The following is a 16,834-nucleotide window of genomic DNA, read 5'->3' on the forward strand; positions in this document are numbered from 1 at the left end:
ATGATTGAACAAGTTTTGTGGCAGCCCAACTTAAGGCTGTTGATATGGTACTTCTATCACAAGGATAATTTTCAGATTTTAGAATCATTCTTGGGATTCCACACAAGTGAACATGATTTTATCATCTGGCACTAAAAATGAGGGTATTGAGCAAAACAATTTTTGAATAGTTAATACTGTGCTGGTAGTGCCTATACATAGAAACTTTGTATAGGCGCCAATAAACACCAGCTGGTTCTCATCAACTTAATTGCTAGGTCCATGCGTACCCATTACAAGGTATTCTTGGTATCCTTCAGAGGTGGATAATTCAATATGCTTTTACATTCATTACAGATAGCAAATCAGTGTATAAGTCTCAGTGATATCTACATGTATGTTCATTCTATTAAGTAGTTTCATTCTCAGCATGACTCTATGGAGAACAAGGTATGACAATTCTTGTTTTATACATCAGATATCCACTATCAATTGACAACAATAGCTCCAGATTTGTTGGCCTTTATATAATATTATTTTAATATAGTTCCAGCTCATATTTTGTCATCTTTCTGGCATCTCACTGCCATGTCAACTGATTTCTTCAAAAGTACTAAAACTAGTTTGTTTCCAATGTTCTTGATGGTGTATATAATGTTAATACTAGTATACTGGCAGTTCCCTGCGCTGTGAGATATCGTCAGGCGTAATAAGCATCTTCACAGTTATTCCAAAGTATGGCAAAGTAGTCAAGTAGAGCAGATAATATGTGCCTAGCTGCAAGTCCATCCGAGGTCGACTCTTGTATGAAGCTTTTTTCCTAACCGCTATGCTTGGCTAAGGACAGACATGGCTCTTATTATAGTAAAGGTTTTTGCTTTCCTCCCTATCTTACTTTATTAACTTCAGATCCTTTCACTGACTGTAAAGAATTTAGCATTATTTTTACCCTGAAGGTCAATGTTTTGTACTTTGTTTGCAAAATATTGTGGCTGCATGTAATCTTTGGGGAGAGTAAGCTGTAAATTTACAAGACAGTTAGTCTCCTAGAGCTATCAGATTGTGGCTGATTTCTGTTGCGATCAAATTTGCATCTCTGCAGACAAGACATCGACATTGCCACTATAACTGCATTACAGAAAAAATATAAATTATATCTACAGTTGACAAGTGAACCTGAGCTCTTTCTGTGCATGAAAGTTAAACTGAGAATTTGATCTGAACGGATTTGATATGAATTGATTTTTAAAGCTGAAGAATAAGCAGCAAGAAGAATAAGTACAACGCTGCCTATTTTACAGTACGACTTTAGTCAGCAGCCAATAAACAAATTTTGAAATTTTTTGACTGGCCGAGATTCGGATCAAATCTGTCCGATCATCGCTTAGTCTTTAGATGCTAATATTGTACTCGAGTCTTTATTCATAACAAGCTTCTGATGTCATTAGCTTAAGACTGCCCACTTCTCTAGTTTCCCACTATTAGAGAGGAGTTTCCTTCTTCGGTCTCTGCTTCCAAGGTTGTGGTTTAACCCTTTAAAGTTGTGACTCAGTGATGATAGCTTTATTACCTTCTCCAGTTAAGTCATCATTCACCATTGTGCTTTTTACAGATGCCTGTAAGTTTTGTATTTGCAGTCTGCTGGCTTGTTGCCAAAGTCTCTATCAATTTCCAAAAAGTTCAAAACCGTAATGCAAATAAATACTTTATATCTTCAACTATATGAGTCGTTATTGGGAATACTTCTGAAATTAAATATTAGCGTTTTTCACGTAAGTAAGGTGATTGGATGAGAGTCTAGTAGGTTTTTGACTTACTATTTGACAGTTTGCTAGAGGGCAACACAATTTCTGTTCAACAAAAGGTTTGTCATTCACACCTGTTTATTAAGAGCTAATTTTTTAGGCATTGTGTATTGTTTGAACAGATGCTATAATTGCACATTTTATACAATTGGCAATCACCTACTTCAATATGACTGAAAAAATGCTTGATAGTTTTCAAAATCATACATGCAGATGATTTATCTGCTGTGCCATTTATTTTTGAACATCTAAAAGGCAGTAAAGCAAAAAGAAATCTAAAAAGCAACATATTGCGTAATATTCAATATCAATCCAGTGACTTATGAACAAAACTATCTAGAGCATAACATATTTATCTATTTAATATGATTTTTTTTACTGATTATCTATATAAATTATATATATATATATATTAACTATAGCTTATATATATAACTATAACTTATATATATAACTATAGATTATAGCGAAGCACATTATATCTAGCTAGGAGAGCAAGTAGCAAGTAATCAAATACTCAGTTACAGCATCTCTGATAATTTAAAAATATATAAACTGACAGACTCTGTCAAGCAGAAGTGCAAAAAGATTTTGTGCATTTAGTGTCTTGAAAGCTGTAACCAGCTGTAGAAGCTGGAGTTATCATTCCGCGATGAAACAAGTCTTACTCAAAATATGGCTTCTTCATAAATCGATCGATTCCTTTGGATTCTGGTAATGATTTTTTGGTAGCCTTTACACGCTCACTGACGGACGTCGGGCAGCTATATAATTGAGCCTTAGTTGGACCAAGGTCATCGAAATCAGGAACAAAGGGCATCTGAGTCGTTGTGTGCATAGGCACACACAGGCTAAAACTTAGCTTATAAGTCATCACTGTTGTACCATCTTGACTCGCTACAGCCAAAGTGTCTTCCTCACAATGGATACACTTGCGACCTTTATCCAGCTCACCAAACTCATGAACCACAACTCCTAAAATAAGTAGAAGTTGTCAGTAGATTACATCTACTAATGGCAAAGGTCAAGCAGATTCAGTTATTATAGAAAGGAAGTGGACCATTTGTTTATGATTTCAGTTACTATATAAATGGTTGACTAACCAGCTTCTTAGGCCTGATTTGACTCTCTTGAGCCCCGCTGTACCTAATTTCACTAGCCTCCTATATATTACAGCTCCTTGTCCACCAGCAAACTTACCATAGTCTCGTAGTAACAAACTACGAGACTATGGTAAGTTATTCTAGTTATACACATGTATATAAGTTATAGATACATATATAATGTAGTTATATATATATAACTAGCTGATAACCTTTAAAGTTCCAGTTACGGATGAATTAGAAAACAGCAAAAAATTACAACACAGAAAGAAGTAGGTATGCCCTCTTCGTAATCTCTTTGTCACCTTTGCTTTTTTTAATCTTTTAAGGATCTTTGACCTTAACTTTTTGCGCAGGTCATGCACTGCACACACCCACTAACCTCGAATATTCACATATCATCCCACATAAACTAATCACGTCTGACATGTTTGATTACAGTATAAATCAATCAAATCCACATCTGGTTATTGAGATTAATAGTTTCATATACATTGTATACGACTCTATCCAGATAGAATAAGCACTAACTAAATTGTACCCGTAACCAGGTACGTACTTAAGCTAACCAACCTGTCTCCAAGTTAAGTACTCTCAGCTTCTCTCCACTATTAGCTAAAAGAGCATGTCCTCTCCCATAGCAAGTGATGGCTGGTAGCTCTGCCTCCTTCTTTCTCCACATGACTTCTTCAGTAGCTAAATCTATTCTGATCAGCTCATGAAAACCAGGGTCAAATGCAACTACAGAAGTGTTACCTGCAGCCATAAGAATTTTCACTGATAATCTCCATGATTTATCGAAACGTTTCATTACGGTTCCTTGAAGAGAGTAAAGAGTTAGAGTTGGATGTAGGTAGCTCCCATCAGAAAAAAGCAGTTGGTCAGCCACTAGAGTCATTGTTTTGTAAGAACTGTGAGAAAGTTCCCACCTAGATGTCTTTCCAGTTAACAAATTATGTGATCGAACTTCATGGGTAGAAGTAACTCCATAAGTCTTGCAACTGGTCAAAGCATATATACTGTCTTTGTGGATTACCACATCTAACACAGAGTTAAAAAGACTAGTTACGGAAGCAACTACCCCAGAGTCATCTACCCTAGCAACAGACTTATCCATTTTTACATAAAGACTTCCCTTGTACTGATTGACATTTTCGACACAGTTCTCTAGCCGGACAGTCTTTAAAAAAGACAGTGATTTTGGATGTGCAGGAGTTATCACCACTTGCTTATTTTTAATTTCCATGGAGCTGTAAGTCATGCTGACTTCAATATCTCTATTTTTGTCTGTAAATATATGATAGAAAGAAAATGTGTTATCATGACCAGCAGTGAACAGCATGAACAAGGCCAATACTGATATTTAGACATGGCTACCTTTCCTCTCTACCTCAGGCATGTGGCGTAAATTCAATGTCGGTAGTTGCTCTCTCCTGAATTTTTCCATTTGGTGATACAGCTCCTTATAGGCTGTCACTACATCGACCTTTATAAGAAAGATTTATTTTGTACCAACCAGTGTAGTGTATAGAGAAAGATGCGTAGTCAAAGTGTAGTCAAAGATGTTAGGGGTTCAAAATGGCTACTTTATACTTTTGCTGATGTTACCTACTCCTGACTTTGTTATATAAAAATGGAGTAGACTGTAAAAACTACAAATATCCAACTTTATTAAAATATGAAGCAACAAGAATTTTAAAATGTTCATTTTAAACTAATTACAAACAACACAACTTTAGTGGTGTGTTTCTCACCTACGCATAGTTTATGTCAGAGAAATGTAAAGAGAAAGTAATGCTGCTGGAAGCGTAAGGGAACCGTATTGGGTCCTTTCATGCTCTGTTGGTGACATTGCTTTTTCCATACAGTGCTCTAATACCAACTCGACAGCTTTTTCATGTTACATATACCAACAGGTGTGGGTAGACAACCCTCTTTTAATATGTTGCAAGATAACAGGGTAACTGTAAGCAATAGAAAGTGTGAGAAGGGGAGGGAGACTGAAAAAAAGTAAAAGAGTGGGAGAGAGGGTGAGAGAGGGGCGAGAGAGTGAGAGAGGAGAAAGAGGGTGGGAGAGAGTGAGAAAGAAGAAGAAGGAGAGAGAGGAGGAGAGAGGATGAGGGTGGGTGAGGGAGGATGGCTGAGAGAGGGTGAAAAAGAGAGAGGGTGAATGTGAGAGAAGTTGAGAGAGCGCAGGCTAATACTTTAAATTGCAATCTGAGATTAGCAAACAGGACTTGACTAAACCAAACTTAGTAAACCAACCTCATGACCGTGTTTGTATTTAGCCTCCACTCTGTTCCTTGAATTTGTTTGGAAGTTCCATTTGCTCATCACCGTTCCTTCCATGTATTCAGCCAGCTGTACCTTAATACGTTGTCTATCTGCCTTCAGCTTCCTTTCCAGTTCTTGGTACTTCTGCTTTATTTCAGTCAGCTGTCAATAGACATAAAACTCAATAATTGACAGAAAAAAATTTAATCAATTCATAATTTTAATTACAAATCAATAGAACATGTTAGTAATCTCAAAAAACATTGTTTTGATTTTTTAATTCAAAATTCATAGTCAATAAGCTACATTAAAAGCAGGCTTGAATAATTTGATTTTTTTTAGAGAATTACAATTTAACTAGCCTAAATTTACTTCAAAAAACATTTTAATTCATCAAAAAACTAAATGTTTAGGGAACTAAAATTAGAAAACAAATATCGTGTTTGTTATATTTTTATCACATTTGCACTTTTATCACCATAGTAACGTGATTACTCATGTATGAGAAACACCATGATGAGAGAAAAAAGGTCAGTTAATAAAACAGTTTTGATGAATCGAAAACCAATTTGCTTACAAAAATTTGTGGCAGCCAAAATCTAGGCAGGTTTCAACAGTGGTTTGGCATCGTCTTCTGTTGGATGTTTTTTACTTGGAATCTACCAATTCTACAATTCTACCATCTTTAGCTAGCTGATTATTGGCTCGCAGAGAAGCTTCTCCACCCTGTGTCAGACTTTGTTTTTAGTCCTGCAGGGTTTTTAGTCACCCTCCTCATCTACACTAGAGCACAGGATGGAGGAGCTGGTTTATTCGCCGACAACCCGATGAGATTTGGCAAAGGAAGAATTGTGGCTAGATGCCCTTCCGAACACCACCAATGGTCCTTATGTGACCCGAATGACTGACCTATTGTCATAAGCCAGTGTCCTAACCATCGCACTATGGCTTCTTCTGCAAGTCAAGTATTATACCTTACAGATGTTTATGTGAGTACTTCACTAATTAAGAGCATTTGTTCAGCCGAGTTTGGTACTCAGATGTGTATGTAGTAATGGTTTTGTACCTTATGCTACAGAGTTACCATAGAGTTAATCATGTGGTAACTCTGTTACAGATTATACCGTTCCTCAACACTAGAAACTTTGTAAATATAATTAGAACAAAACCAATTTGATGTATTTCATGTTTGTCGCAAGTAATCTGCCTTTTTCAGTCAAAAAATACTATGGCAAAAGTTCTTAGCTTGATTTTAATATTTTGGAATATAATAAAACACATGGCAACATCGAACTAACAAAGTTCTATTTTCATTTGCATACACAGACTGTTAAAAGGGCATAAGGTTAATTTAGAACAAACATAAATTAACTTTCATAAATATGAGCTGTTAACTTTGCGCCAGAGTTATGCTCTCTTGGCTAATAGTGGCTACTAAGCCAATCCATATATATAAATCTCAGTGTTTGTCTGTCGTCTGTCAGTCGTTCATCTGCTCAGTTATAGCAACAAAGTTATAGGAATGAAAGTCTACTTCACACTGGAACTGAACTCAGAATCTCCGGTTCTACAGACTGGCGTACTATCCATTACACTACGCATTCAATTGGCCATACTATGGAATAATTGTGCACACTATACTTATTACATTTGCCAATGTTTGATGCCAATTAGTTAAAACAGTACGCTTCATAGTATAGATGATAGTATGTTATTATAGTAAAAATATAGACTCAAATTCACTGGGTAAAGAAACTTAGTCAATTAAAGATAAATTGTCTATGCAAAAATCTTTTTATTACCCGTGCAACGCCGGGATTCCATCTAGTACATGTACATATGTAGTTAATGACCAGTGTAGTTATACATTTTCAGATTATTCAACCAGCTGCTGAAAAGTTACACCAGATGATAGCTTGTCTGTTAACTCACAATGCAAAAATATTTGTTGCAATCAACCAATTTAAGTACATATGTAGAGCGTCACAATATAAAGTTTTAACACTTTTTATTGCGGCACATGTTTCAGCTACATGCACATTATTACCATAATTTAATCTGTTGAATTTTATTTACTACCTGTGCATCTCTAGTCTCATGTAGAGACCTCAGCATCTTCACTGTCTCAGTATCGAAGTCTGAGATGCACTTTGAGATGAGTTTAAAAAACTGCTCAAGCTTGACCTCTTCTCCCATGACCTCTCCAATTCCACTTCCTTTCATTAAAGTTTCAACCAGCTCATCTAGTGGTAGTAGCTCATGACCCTTTCCTGCAATACAAGCATACACTACGCCCAGCCATTTGGACTTCATCTTATCTTTGATGACAAAAAATCCGCTTTGGTTGTCTCCTAGCTGCACATAAAGTGAGTCTTTGCTGACTTTGTGTATAAAGTGAATCTTTGCTAATTTTGTTGAAGCTAAGACCTACTGGAACGCAAAAGATAACACCAGCTCACTGTCACATCGGCATCGTGATTTTTCATTTAGCAAGCTAAGCCACCTTTCCTTCAGTTAACTGCACTTAAAGGTAAGCATTATAACACAAGGTTTAAATTTATCTTCCGCCTTATAGTGATTGTCTGAATTTTAGTGTTTTTTTTAGCTGAAAAGATCCTCCTTTTTTTATTTAAGTAAAGCTTTGCCAGAGCTGCCATAATTTATGTCATTATTTGATTTTCATAGTACATTTTCTTTAAAACTTTTTAAATTTTTTGCTCAAGTTATCTCCCTAGTATTAATATTACAGCAGAGAGGAAATAAACCTTGATAATAAATTAATGAAAATTAATGTTGATCTTGGTACACATCAACAGTTTAGTCCTAAAAATATTTATTATTTGTACTGCATGTTCCTTACAGTTCAGTTTTCATCAGTAGATTCTCTATTTTTAGATGCGTTTTTTGGATGGAATACTTCATCAACTGTGCCTAAACTGGTCATAAACTGATACACTATATTAGCTTTTTGTGTGTCTGCAAATTAATAAGTTTACAAACAGAAAATTTGGAGTTTGACGCCAAAGTCATTAAATAACTACATCTATAACTGACATTTTCATGTTAACATGGAGGTTTAGGTAATAAACTGCAAAATAATAATACCTATTCTTTCACATTAAAGTGTTTCACAAATAGAACTTTACTACCAAATTTCACATGAATGAATTACTACACACATATAACACAAGGTATTTTAAGGGTTAAGTCCGGTGATACAGTCGATCCTCGCTTCTTTGCACTTTACTTCCCTACCTTTTCAATTGTTCAGACAACATCTAAAGTCTGAACGATTATTTATTGCAGCTGTGTCTATCTAAAGAATGTCTACTTTGACCAATAGATGGCTCTCGTGACAGACGACTCGTTTGAGTGAGTTTTCCGACAGTTTGTTAGTATTACTGCTATTAATATTATACTTTACCCTATTGCAGGAATAACCATATTTTACTCTCTCATGTATACCGTATATGCATGTTGTACTATTATACATTCTGTAGTCTAGAAGTATGTTTGCAAAACAATATAGTCTGTTTACTGTACACTACTGTCTAGTACTCTCAATTCAAGGTCCGGACTTTTTTAACGTTTGGGCATGGCTGAGTCTGTATAAATCTGAACAAATAAGGCTTGACTGTACTTGATGACCTTTTAAATCTTACTTTGAACTCAAATCAAAAGTCATTTGTTTACAAAAGTTAAGTCAAGAAATGAGATTATGTCTCTTTACAACATTTTAATAATAAAAAGCTTTAGCAGTTTGATAAGGTGAATTCTTATCTGTGGGGCTTCTAGATAGCAATACTTTGATTTGAAGTCCTTAAAATTACTTCTCTATTAAAGATCAATAAATGTATTATAATTATTTTGTTCTTACAATAATATTGTAAAAACAAAATAGTCATCGTATCTTCCTGCAAATCTAACATTGTCAGTGCATTTCAAACCGTAATACTAGAGTAATAACTATTTTAATACAGTTTAAAAGAGTACCAAGAGTTTAATACTAGAGTACTTTAGACTATTTGTACATGTATGTCTGTAAGTTAACAGTTGTGTACGTCTGAGCAACATCTGAAGTAAGTATAGGTCTAACTTACCACCTACACACTTTATCAATCCAGAGAAGCAGCGATTACAGATGATGGTCTGACAGACTGTACATCCCAAACTGTAGGGATGTTCCGTATGTTTGGCGCATGTTCTTATCTCTAATTTTTCCTTCTGCTTTAGGTATTTGTTCATGTCCATGCTTTTGTGGTCATCATGAATATCATCATGTGACTAGACATAGATGTATAATAGACATAGATGTATAATAGACATAGATGTATAATATACATAGATGTATAATATACATAGATGTATAATAGACATACATGTATAATATACATAGATGTATAATAGACATTCATGTATAATATACATAGATGTATAATACAAGAAAATCTAGATGTAGCTAAAACAAATGGGAGGATATAGCTGAATTGTGATGACTTATGGCTCATTTACCTTTTTGTGTGTTGTACAGCATTTCTTTATGCACTGAGCGCAGTAGATATCAGCTGGTTGTAAACCTGTCTTTTTGCTGACACATACATCACACCAGTCCTTGTCACATTTAGTTGAGTAGGAAGGAAGGTTAGCAGCTGGTATCTCATACACCTCTCTAAATAAGCAGTTTTCATGAAGACTTCTTTAGTGATAAACATGTTTAGGTAAAGGTTTACAATTAATTAATTGATGTAATGTGACACACCTGCATGTTTGTATTGGACATTGAATATGATGGTTTATGTCATAAAAGGTTGTGAGACACTCAAGACAGTGAATATGTTTACAAGGAAGAATCCTGGCATCTGTCATCGCTTTGCCTCCTATCATACAGAATCCACATTTTGGTTCCGCTCCAAGGTGTGCCATTACTTCATATGTTTTCTTCTTTACCTATGTTTAAAACAGTAGCTCAACAGTAGTTCTGCACCATTTACTAGCTAGCTTGCCTATTTCATGCATAAATGGCAGTTTGTTTGCTGTCATTAGCGTAAATACACCAATGGAATAATAGAACAACAGATTTTTTCTCATTTGTAAAAACTATAAATTATGTAATAAGAGAGTTTTACATCTACTTTAATTTGTATGTGATGATTCGATAAAAAAAGAATTGACCAATGAGATTGCTAATACAAGCAGCTAAGATAAAAGGAAGATGTGATTGGTAACATTAATAAACAATGAGTGAAAACAAGTGAGTTGAATAATTAACCCTGATTACATAAATCAGCTGCTATTGTATTAGTTCCTAGCAGTAGATATAATGTACAACCACTGTTACATCCACTATTAATATGTAAACCTAAGTTGATAACTTTATGTGAGATATTTTTATACTATTTCAATCTTGGTTCTTTTGAAAAACTTCACTCTGACTAAAATTCAAGACTTCATTGTCTATTCCTTCTTCCACCACTTCAACCTTGCTTTAGAATCTCTCCATCTATCCAGTCACCCAAACGCTTTTACTATTTTTAAGACTGCAAACTTAGTCTTTAAAAAATGTAATTAAACTGTATTTAAAGGTTGACTTGCAGCATGATTCACATTACAGTTTTTTGCTATCAAAAGATTCACCATGTCTTACTCTGTTGTGTTGTAGGTGCCAAATATGTGGAAATGTGATTATACGTGACAAGACGATAACCAAATTTCGTGGCTACGTCATCAAAATAAAGAGATTCCAATCTACGGCGGCTTTTCGTTTTTGAGCTTTTAAAAGCTTGTAATCACATTTCCACATATTTTGCACCTGCAACACAGCAAAGTAAGACATGGTGAATCTTTTGATACCAAAGAATTGTAATGGGAATTTTGTTACAAGTCAACCTTTAAGGATTGTAAAAACATCAATGATGTAGTTTGTTATATTTTTGACAAGTTTTACAAAATTTTTTTTATCTTTATATCTAACAGTTTTTCTAAATGGTTTCCAACTGGTTCTAATTTAGTTTTGATTCTTTTGAATGTGGATTTTCCCATAAAACTTTACAAAGTTGATCGCAGTTCTATCTCATAACACTAACAGTATCAGGTGATTAATAGACAGCCAAAAGTGTTTTCTCTTCGGTGTTTTATTTTTTGTAACAAATTTTAAGCATATACTCCATTTTATTTACAAGATGTGCTATGAAATGGATCTTTTTATAGAATGAGTGATTACTACAGTCTAAAGAATTTTGGCATCAGAGATGGAAGTTTTATAGGAGTCTGAAGTCGTGATAACTTGGCTCTTAATGAGCTAAAATCGATTTCAAGCGCAAAAACCTTATAATAGATTTAGCCTTACTCTTCGCAGATGTATTCACAAAGCTAGAATCTAAGGCTACACTTGTTTGTATTACTCGGTATCAAATGAACTCTGTATAAACATAGACTTCATAGAAGACACAACTAAGCGAGGCAAGGTGTCAAATAATCAAACTGGTGAATAAATACAGCAGGATAATTTTGACGGGTTTATTGAAAATCACTCAGGTCAGTTTATACTAACAGTTAAAAGGTTATCAGAAGTCTGTGTCAAGGAGATGCTGCTTTTATCAATTTTATGATTGAAGGCAGTTGTAGCCACAAAGTTGATGAAAAGCAGAGGTTCTAGGTGTTATGACTATTATTCAATAGTTTACTCAAAAAGACAAACTGTTAGCTAATAAACATGGGAAAGGTATGAGTGAACTTTTATAAACTGAGTTGCATGAGTTGAGTCACGTATTGATTTGATGTCAATATGCATGTATGTGACTGTTGTTGTAATGTACATAGTATTCTTGGTGCCAGCCTTTATTCTTAATGTCTATGGACAATAATCTATTTTGACAATAAGACGATGCTAGATTTTTATGTTCATAGACTGCTAGGTGAATGCCCGGGGAATTAAAAAAGTCTTTTTACAGAAAATTTATTTTTATTTATCATATAACAATGGTTACCATTCTAGCTTTCAAACTTCATACCATGAGAAAAGTGTTTTGTGCAGTTCAAATAAAATTTAAGAAAAAATAAAATCATTGTAAAGGTTTTCAAAGTTTGTGAACAACTGTTACTTTTAAATGTCATATAACGAAAAAAGTGTTTCGTTAAAATAAATCAAAAATAAAATATATGAACTGTAAAGGTGTTTAAATGTGAATATGAAACAATTAGCAAATAATGGTTAAATAAAGTCTGTTTTGCTATAATTACAATGAAAAATTATTTCGTATACAATTATACAATTGTAATTTGTTTCACTGTTGGCATCACAAGGCGAACATATCGTATAGAGTGAGCGACATAGAAATCCATGATAATTGTTTAATGCAAACACCCTCTGTTAAAAATCATCAAACTTTCCTACATTATGTGTACTGCATGTATTAATAATTAGTAACCAAACAATATGTTAATCTTAGTAATTATAGTTACTTACAGTAAGTATTTAGTGTATTTAGTGGTTATGATCTGCATAAAAAGGTAACATTACAATGCAGGTACTACGTGCAGTACATACCTGAGGAGTTCTTAATTTTAAGACAGATTTATAACATAGACATAGAATTTTACTTAAATAAATTTAACCTGCTAAACACACACTAAATCTGAGTTCTAGTATGTATTTTACTAAGTTAAACTTCAACTTTGTCATAGGCTAAAATTGTATCACTTATTTGTTTTCGAAATCATTTTTTATAGCTAATAATGAATAACGCTGAACTAAGATAGCGAGCATTGTATGTATATCTCTTTCAGGTGTTGTGGGAGAGATTTCGAAAAATAGCATATCAGCATTTTTGCTTTTTCATCGTAATCAGTATACCGACTACCAAATTTGAATTTTGAGAGAAATGGTTATCGATATCGTATGACTGCAAAAAGTTGAAAGAAATTTGCCCTCTTATGATGACGACCAAAAAACCATCCTGTTCCATATCGCAAAACAAAAAAATTGTATAGCAGGGGCATCGTAACTTGAGGGCGAACTGTATTAATTAATAATAAAAAGTACACACTGTGAAATCGTGAAAAGGATATACAGTATGTGCAAAGAGCAATGAATGTGATAAGAACGGCGTAGCCTTGTGATTAGGTGGATTTGTTCGTGGACTTGTGATTTGAATGTCGTGAGTTCCAGTCTATTACTAAGGTGATTTTTCGTTGCTAAAATTTTATCGCTTTAGCTAGACAGACGAACGACAGATGACAGACAGACAAACCTTGAGATTCATATAGATGGTTTGAGCAAGACATCAACTTAAGACTTAGCTTTAATCTCTTTTCTAATTCAAGCTTTTCTTACAATGTTCTCTGACGATATAAGACAACTCCAAACTACAATGTATTACTTTGGCAGATTTTTTGCTTTCATTTTTTCTGCTTTATTATGTTAAGTGTCCAAATTTTTATAGCATGTCATTTGCATTATCTTACAGTTAGTATTATGTAAAATTTTGTGTAAAACAATGTTCTCAGGTCAACGCGTAGTTTCCATGGAGATTCCATTAGTTTAAATACCATAATAATAGTCTTAGCAGACTTTATGATGATGTGTTTTACTTAGTTTGTAACACTCATTACTACACCATGTCTACCAGAATATTGTACAACAAAGTTCTAATCAGTACGTTTAGAATTTAGCCTTTCTTTTTAACTGCTGAACAAGAAGCCCTCAGAATGTTGAGTACCATGTGTCGAGAGTAAAAACTTTAACTACTATTTATCATATTAAAGCTAGACTCTAGTTATGACTGAATCAGATTAATCAGGTTAATAGATAACCTGTAATTACTTACTGAGTATCTCTTCTCTGTAACTGTTGAATGATGTCACACCCGAGCTCAGGTCTAGCTTATTGTGTGTTTAACACCTCGACCATCTCAGAGCTCTGAATTATAGCATCAGATTTTATTCTGATTGTTCCTGGAAGACAAAATCTCTTCTATCTTTCTTTCATTTGCTCCCCAATGATCGTCTCTCTGATCGTTCTCGGTGTGTTGCTCAGAGTAGACTGATGGTGTGCTAAGCAGTTGTCTTCTTATATGAATGAGTAGAGTTTGGAGTCGTTATCCATCAACTTTAGTAAGAGGGGACAAATCCTAACGCCAGTTCTGTTTGTGCAAAGTTAGGTATGTCCATATGATTAGTTTTAGTTATTGAAAATCTGCATTTACCACTGCATAATATGAATGTATTTAAAATTTTTCTATAAAGCTTTATTTTTTCTGAGCAGTTTAGAAAGTTTAGCAGCAGACGATATCATTGTGGGCAAAAGAAAACTTGCTGACTTCAAAATTGTGAAAATAACTTTTCAATACGTGTGGGTACAACTGGCAAAAGGTATATTGAGGTTGCACTTTATTAGTAGAATGATCACCCAACAATTCAAAATGTGTAAAACTTTAGCCAGTACATGATTAAGATTTTAATATCATATCCTTTCTGAGTAGCTTATCATTAATGATGTTTTCAATCTGTTCAATCGGGGGATTATCTACTCATGCTAGGACAAGTCGTGCTTGCTGTCTCGTTGATGATCTGGTTTATTATATCATTTTGCTGGTTGAGCTGTTTAGCCTGAGAACAATGTTTTACACAAAATTTTACATAATACTAATAGTGAGATAATATGAATGACATGGTATAAAAACTTTGGCAGTTAACATTTATTAACAAAGCAAAAAAAGTGAACGAGAAAGATATGCTTGATAGTGAGAGTTTGAAAAATATTTTGGTGAATTACAAGAGCTTAAACTTAGAGAATGTGTTTCTTCAAGATGCTACCCCAGTAAAGAGGAACAAGAGGCATGAAAGACTTTTGGTCACAAGTAATGAACACAATTTAATGCGCTGTAGCAACTGATATGAGAGTCCGTGTAAAAAACCTTTTGCATAAGCATCAAGTAAATTGAAAAGTCCAGACAGTACTTTTGCCCCTACCTGAGCCACTATAGAATGAAGGAGAAGGGAAATTTTTGGCTAACAGATAACCAAAGGGTCAATTTGGTATTTAGTAAAAATAAAAATAACGACCAACATCATAATAAATTCCAACTCAGCGAAAATGGTGGTAGCACTGCCATTGTGGTTTGACTAGTTGTTGTCTTCTCTTTTTCTATGTTTATTTAAGGAGCGGATGAATTGTGGTTGGATGTTTTACTGCAGTGCAAAAGTAGATGAAAGTGAAGTGAATAGAACTTAATACCCCATTGCAACTAACTTTTTTGGTAAAGAGAAGCTGTTGCTGTTGTTGTCGATGTCAATGGCTGTGGTACAAAAGGCAAGTGTGGATGATATTGAAGCAATTTTTCATTTCATTAATTATTCTCATATTCCTGCATATATTATTCCAACGAATGATCTTTCCAAAACTTTGCATCTTCTTACTCTGACTATGCTAAATGTTTATTTTACTTCAATTCAAGGTTTTAAGATTTTTCATGGTTTGTGTCCTCATTTTTCACATGACAGTTACAGGTTCTCAACTCATTTCAACTAACGTGATATGAACAAATTGCATACAATCATTAACAATTATTTTGAAAATATCATTGCCAGCTGCTTTAACAATCTTCCACCTAATATCCATTCTCTTAGTAAAGAAAGGCATTTTAAACACTATTTGTCAGACTATTTATTCAATTTTAATGGCTAACTGTTGCTTTTTTCTCCTTTTTTGTTTTACTATTGTTGTATGGCCTAATTTGAAAAACATTTCTATTTTTGAAATGAAATTATTGCCAATAAAGTACTATATATATATATATATATATATATATATATATATATATATATATATATATATAAAATTTATTCATATAAAACCTTAGATAAAAAACAACTTCATTACTATTAATTTCATGTCTGTTACGCAGACAATCATCAGATAAAATTGTTTTGGTCCAACTGAGTTATATATGTAAGAGAGGTGTAATTACTATAACGACTGATAGCTATGTAATTGCATTTCGGAGTGTGTATTTAGCAGAATGTCGGCATGTGGAAGCTAGCTCGTTACGTTTGTTGAGTGAGCTCATTTCTGGCTTTGTGAGGATGATGTACTTTTCTGATATGCACAGGTTACAACGCTTGGTGGCTGGGTCGTATGGCCTTGCGTGTTGAACGATTTTCCATTTAATTGTATACGGTGTGTTCAGGCCTTTTAGCTGCCAGATGTAGTTACTAAGCTCTGTGGCAGATTGCTTGTCCTGGTGCCCGAAAGATGATATGTGGCCGCTGAATCGTGTCTTAAAGGTATTTTCTGTGAGGCCAATATAACTTTCTGTAGGTTTGCTACCGTCGTCTGCGGTGACTACAGCTTGGTAAATGAGCGACTTGCTAAGACAGTTTCCTTCGAGCTTATATATATATATATATATATATATATATATATTAAGAAGGGTATATTTTTAAAAATCTTTGAAGTTGCATATTTTTAAAAGCCAAAATCTACATGTATATTACTTATAAAAATAGTCAAGCCAATACAATAGGCTATATGTATATTCAATCAAGCACTTGACACAAAAGCTAGGGTTATCTTCTCATGATAAAATCTATATACATTCTCAAAGTTAGTCGTATGTATATTTGCGTATTCGTCGTTTTGATTGTCCAGCTATAGCTATCAATTTAGCGCTGCGC

This window comes from Watersipora subatra, chromosome 3, assembly GCF_963576615.1.
Source record: "Watersipora subatra chromosome 3, tzWatSuba1.1, whole genome shotgun sequence".
NCBI lineage: Eukaryota > Metazoa > Bryozoa > Gymnolaemata > Cheilostomatida > Watersiporidae > Watersipora > Watersipora subatra.